The following is a 6,000-nucleotide window of genomic DNA, read 5'->3' on the forward strand; positions in this document are numbered from 1 at the left end:
TTCAATAAATTTTCCTTTTTTAAATTGTACATTTTAAAATGTTATCATTATGATCATTGTGTCATTTTTATGTTGTAAATTGAGGGAGCAAAAGCAGTATCGGCTCAAGAAAATCGCCAGCCCGTATCGGTCATCGGCTAAGGCTGATGAAAAAAAAAAAAATCGGTATCGGCACTAAAAAATCCATATCGGTCGATCCCTAGTACATATTGGTCATTGTGATCGGTATCAGCCGATATATGTTCAATTGTAATGTTATCGTTATCGGCCCAATTAGAACATTTGTCTGATATATTAAAGGTGCAGTGTGTAGTATTTATGAGGATCTATTGACAGAAATGCAATATAATATACATAACTATGTTTTCAGTGGAGTATAAAGACCTTACATAGTGAACCGTTATGTTTTTATTACCTCAGAATGAGCCATTTCTATCTACACACACCCCGCTGGTCCCCTTACAGTGACGTCGCCATTTTGTGCCGCCATGTTTCTCTACAGTGGCCCTAAACGGACAAACTTCTCTACAGAGCGCTAGCTACTCTCTGCTGTCTCAGACGACAATATCTTTGTCCTGTGTTGGCCACCGTAGCTTCTCTATGTGATTCGAAAGGGAGGGGTGAGCGGTTGCAATTCACAACCTCACCACTAGATGCCGCTAAAACTTACACACTGCACCTTTAAAGCCGATGCGCACGATTCGCCACGATGGTTTTGAATTGCTTGAAATATGATTGGAATCACTTAAGAAAATACAGTTAAGTGCAACATGTGCAAATTATAATTGTGTGCTTGGGCTTTTAATGGTCAGACTTTTGCTTTTGTAAAAATTCATAAGCTCTCGAAAAAATTTGGATTTAGATTTTCCGGCATTTTAAATATAACGAATTATAGGTTATCGGTATCGACCAAAATGTTCATATAGGTGCATCCCTAGTCATAACATTTATTATGCTACCACTGTGTGATATTTTCCCCCATCTAGCGGTGAAAAGATATATGACCATCCAGTGAATTTTAGTTTCTGTTCCTCTCAATTCCGATTTCGTTTTAACTCCTACGGTGGCCGATTTAGTCCAAGATTAATATGGCTTCCAGTTCGACCTCGTCGACATTCAACACGGTGCCATCGAGTGTTAAAACGCGAAAGGCGAAGCTTGAATTTACGGGTATGTCCCTCTTTGGCTAATGTACTTTCAAGATGGAGGTGCAACATGGCGACCCGCATTTCAACCCCTCACCCGTATGTATTTTCAATGGCATATTAAACTTACAAGAATAATTTATTACTTGAAAGAAGTAAATACACATTAATGAGCACATATTTTTGAAAGAACTAAGTGTTTTTAGCTAAGAATAAACTAAAAAAGTTACACAGTGTACTTTAAAGTGCTTACATTTAATTAAAGGGTTAGTTTAAGCAAAAATGAAAATTATCACATGATTTACTCAATCCATTCTAGGTGTATATGACTTTCTTTTTTTAGCCGAACACAATCTGAGTTATATTAAAAAATATCCTGGCTCTTTCAAGCATTATAAGTGTATAGTTTGTATAGTTTGTAAAAGTAATCCATATACTGCACCGGGGGGTTAATAAAGGCCTTCTGAAGCCAACCCATGCGTTTTTGTAAGAAAAATATCCATATTTAAAACTTTATAAACTGAGTGTACACGAGTCTAATTCTGAGTGCCCTCTGACCCAACGCATGACGTATTGACAAACGCGGAAGTGCAGACAATACAGCAAAATAAAACACCAGTCACGAATTAGAAGTCTAAAGCGAGAATTTTTAAAGAGAAATGTGGGAGTAGCTTGAGTTTGCTTACCGGAAGCCAGTGATTGTAGTTTATGATGTTATAAATATGGATATTTTTCTTACACAAACGCATGGCTTGGCTTCAGAAGGCCTTTATTAACCCCCCGGGGTCATATATGGATTACTTTTATGATGGATGGATACACTTTTTAGAGCTTCAAAACCTAAAGTACCATTCACTTCCATTATAAAGCTTGGAAGAGCCAGGATATTTTTTAATATAACTCTGATTGTGTTCAGCTGAAATAAGAAAGTCATATACACCTAGGACAGTTTGAGGGGGAGTAAATTATGGGATAGGGTTAGGGTTCAGCTAGTACAGTCATTTTCGGGTGAATATATGTAGCTACACTGTTAACTTTACCCTAAACCATAACGCAAAAAAACACTAATCCTAACCCAAACCATACCTCAAACTTATTAGCAGTAAATGTGTGAATTTTCCAGAACAACATGTAGTTACACAGAAAATCCAAAGTCTTGTAGTTATTTAATGTTAGTACATACTAGTACTTGAGGTCATCTGATATAAAGTGTAAACTAATACATCTTTTTTTTCCCCATTCATTGAAAGCGAATGGTGACATGGCTGACATACTGCACAACATCTCCTTTGTGCTCTTCAGAAGAAAGAAAGAAAGAAAGAAAGTCATACGGGTTTGTAACAGCATGAGGGCGAGTAAATAATGCCACAATCTACCATTGAGTGAACTACCCCTTGAAAATACACAAAAGGTCAACATAGAGACGAACTAAACACACAAAATGCAAGTAGTTTAAAAAGGAAAGCAATTACTTACCATATAAGTCCACAAAAGCCTGAGTTTCATTTAATCCATCACTATGCCTGAAGATTAATGCTGCAAGCTATCTCTGTGAATGTTTGGAGTGGCTTTCTCTCTGATTTCTCATGAAGCATTTGCAACAACTGTCCAAGGATTAAACCAAAGCTCTTAAACTCTGCCTGTAGTTTTTCTAAGGATGTATTTACTGTGTTGACAGCTGATCAGCCCCATCAGCTCATCGATACCGGTCTATCAACCGATCCAATCTAACAACAAACACACGTTTGATAAAGCAGATCTTCAATTTCCCAGACCCCTAAACTGGTCAAGCGGAGATTTCGACAGGAAGCCGTGTTGACATGAGCGATCAACACACAAACAATCACACACATTACGTACCTCATCCTCACTGACGGATCCATTAACCGTTGACACTTCAGACGACCAGAGCGAGCGGCTTGTCAAAAGTTTATATCGAGATTGTTATCAGGCAGCAGACCTTCGATCATGTTAGAGATTATGTAAAAAGAAATGATAAAGAACTGTATAATCATAGGGGTGGTGCTCGTGGCTGTGTTTGCTGGTCATGCTCTCATTTCATAGGACAATAATCTGCGTCTCCTTCGCGGTGTTAACGGCAGATGAAGGACCGAGTTTGAGAGCGGCTTACCGCCACCTACCGCAGAGGATGAGGCACCGTTAAAATTCATACAGAAAATAATAAATAAAAGAAAAAAATGCAAAACTTATATAATACATATCTATCTATCTATCTATCTATCTATCTATCTATCTATCTATCTATCTATCTATCTATCTATCTATCTATCTATCTATCTATCTATCTATCTATCTATCTATCTATATATATATATATATATATATATATATATATATATATATATATATATATATATATATATATATATATATATATATATATATATATATATATATATATATATATATATATATATATAAAAATGAAATCCAGGACAAAAAAAAATTCTCCACGTTATTAATTATTTAATTAATAATATTTTTTGATAAATTTAGGCCTCCATAATTGTTTATTTTTTTATTTTTTTAACTATTTATTATATGACTGACTTCTTCATCTCACCTGAGTCTATACAATTTAAAACATTAAGATGTTATAGAATGTTTTATTTAATTAATAATATTTATTTGATAAATTTAGGCCTCCATAATTGTTTATTTTTTTATTTTTTTTAACTATTTATTATATGACTGACTTCTTCATCTCACCTGAGTCTATACAATTTAAAACATTAAGATGTTATAGAATTTTTTATTTATTTAATTATATTATTTATGATTTAATTATATTATTATTTATTCATTAATGTGTTCACAACTCATCATGTGTCGGGTGGCGGCAGATCAATGACTTTATAACTCGCAATTTTGAGATAAAAAGCAATTACTCTTTTCATTTTTTTATTTAGTGGCGGAAACGAGCTTCCATATTTATTTATATGTGTATAAAACATTTTTAATGTAAAAAAGTGGACAACTTATGAGTGGAATTTATGAAATGTATTAATTAATCAATTAATAACTTGAAGAAAACCAATGCAAATGCAATTAATTCAGTCCTGAAATTATTTTATATATATATATGAAAATACAAATTGTGCTAATTTCACATGGAAAAACACCTACCATATAACATATAGTTAAATAGAATGAAAATAAAGTTTAAAATGAAATGAAATGCAAAATACAAGTAAAATAATAATTCATAATTATTTTTAAATACATAAATAAATATAAACACATAAGTTAAAAATGTATACAGAAAATAATAAATAAATAATACATTTATTAATTTTCTGTATTCATTTTTAACTCATGTGTTTATATTTATTTATGTATTTAAAAATAATTATAATTTTACTTGTATTTTGCAGGTAATGTATTTTAAACTTTATTTTCATCTCATTAAACTATACGGTAGGTGTTTTTTTTTCATGTGAAATTAGCACAATTAGCATTTTCATTTATAGTTCTGTGCAAAATACATCATTAACTTTAGACTACTCAGACGCGGAAGAAAAATGTGGTCAAAAATGTGACCAGATGTAATAAATGGGTAAATAATTGGCTCGTTTGCGCCACCTAAAGGAACATTTTTATATCGACTCCAAATTCATTCTTTGCGGTCTGAGAAACTTTTAGCAAATAAGAAAGATCTAAACCAATCTGGCCTGCGTTTCTCAAAAGCATCGTGAGCAAAGGTTATCACAGAAAACATTGTTTTTGATCAAATACAGTGCATTTCCATTTAAATACAGGATGTGTTGGTACTATTTCAAGCAGCAGTCAAAACAGGTGACAGCATCTCGGATCACTTACTTTAGAGTTTTCGAACCTTTTGACCCACTTTGGACCTCATTTATACAAAATGAGAACGAAATAAAAGATGTGCTTTGTTTTATTGCAGGAGGATCTTATTGACTCAAGGCCTACAGGCCTACACATTGTCATGCCTTAAACCTGTTTCACCCTTTGGTCTGTTTGCTTGCCTCCTGTTAGGAAAACAAAAGGAGACAGTGTACACTGACCATGACCATGTGTATGGATGTCTGAGACGTTTGCATGCCTTGCTCGGTTTAAAGCCACAATATGTAATTTTTCGCCGATAGAGGTCGCTAATTCAAAACAATGGTGTAGCGTGGTGACGCCTTGATTTCATATTAGATATATATTATTTGAGTGTGTTGAATGTTATAATGCTACTCTGTGTTCACTCGGCGGCTACTATGAGACACTTGTTGCAAACTGCTAGATCGATATTAGCAAGCGACAAACTTTGGTGGTCTCTCTTGACTTAAACTGCAATTCATCGACTGGCCACTAGAGACAGGCTCCAGAAGGGAGCAGAATCTCATTGAGCCCCATGTTAAAATGCCCAACTTTACAGCAGAAAAAAACATGTTTATAACCTGGTACAAATTGTGGTTTTGCTGTGTGTCACTCATATAATGCTTGTCAATGGGGTCGAATTCTATTAGAGTAAAAAAAAACATGGACAGACAACTTCAAATTAAACCCGTGGCTCATGACGACACATCGATGTCTTAAGACACAAAACAATCGGTTTCTGAGAGAAACCCAACGGTATTTATGCAAATATATCACCTCATATCAGACGAACGCTTCAGCTCTCCAGACTGCCATCACTTCCTGTGAGTGAGGTCAAAATAGCGGCCGGGTCATAGATATATACATAGATTCCTCATTAGTGCCTGCGTGGATCATGGCGTGGATTGCTCGAATGAGGAATCTATGTATATATATCTATGACCCGGCCGCTATTTTGACCTCACCTACGGGAAGTGAAGGCAGTCTGCAGAGCTGAAGCGTTCAT

At 34.5% G+C, this 6,000-nt stretch overlaps 1 protein-coding gene across 1 annotated transcript in view; it reads right to left on the reverse strand.

Annotated features, from left to right (window-relative positions):
• The window catches only part of ankib1a (ankyrin repeat and IBR domain containing 1a), a 65,675-nt gene extending 62,453 nt beyond the window's left edge, over positions 1–3,222 (reverse strand). The window contains 1 exon segment of the mRNA XM_079829193.1: positions 3,006–3,222. The gene's annotated coding sequence lies outside the window, so the exon portion shown is untranslated.
• Between the last annotated feature and the right edge of the window lie 2,778 nt (positions 3,223–6,000).

Source organism: Gobio gobio (assembly GCF_949357685.1).
Source record: "Gobio gobio genome assembly, chromosome: 11".
NCBI classification, from domain to species: Eukaryota; Metazoa; Chordata; class Actinopteri; order Cypriniformes; family Gobionidae; genus Gobio; species Gobio gobio.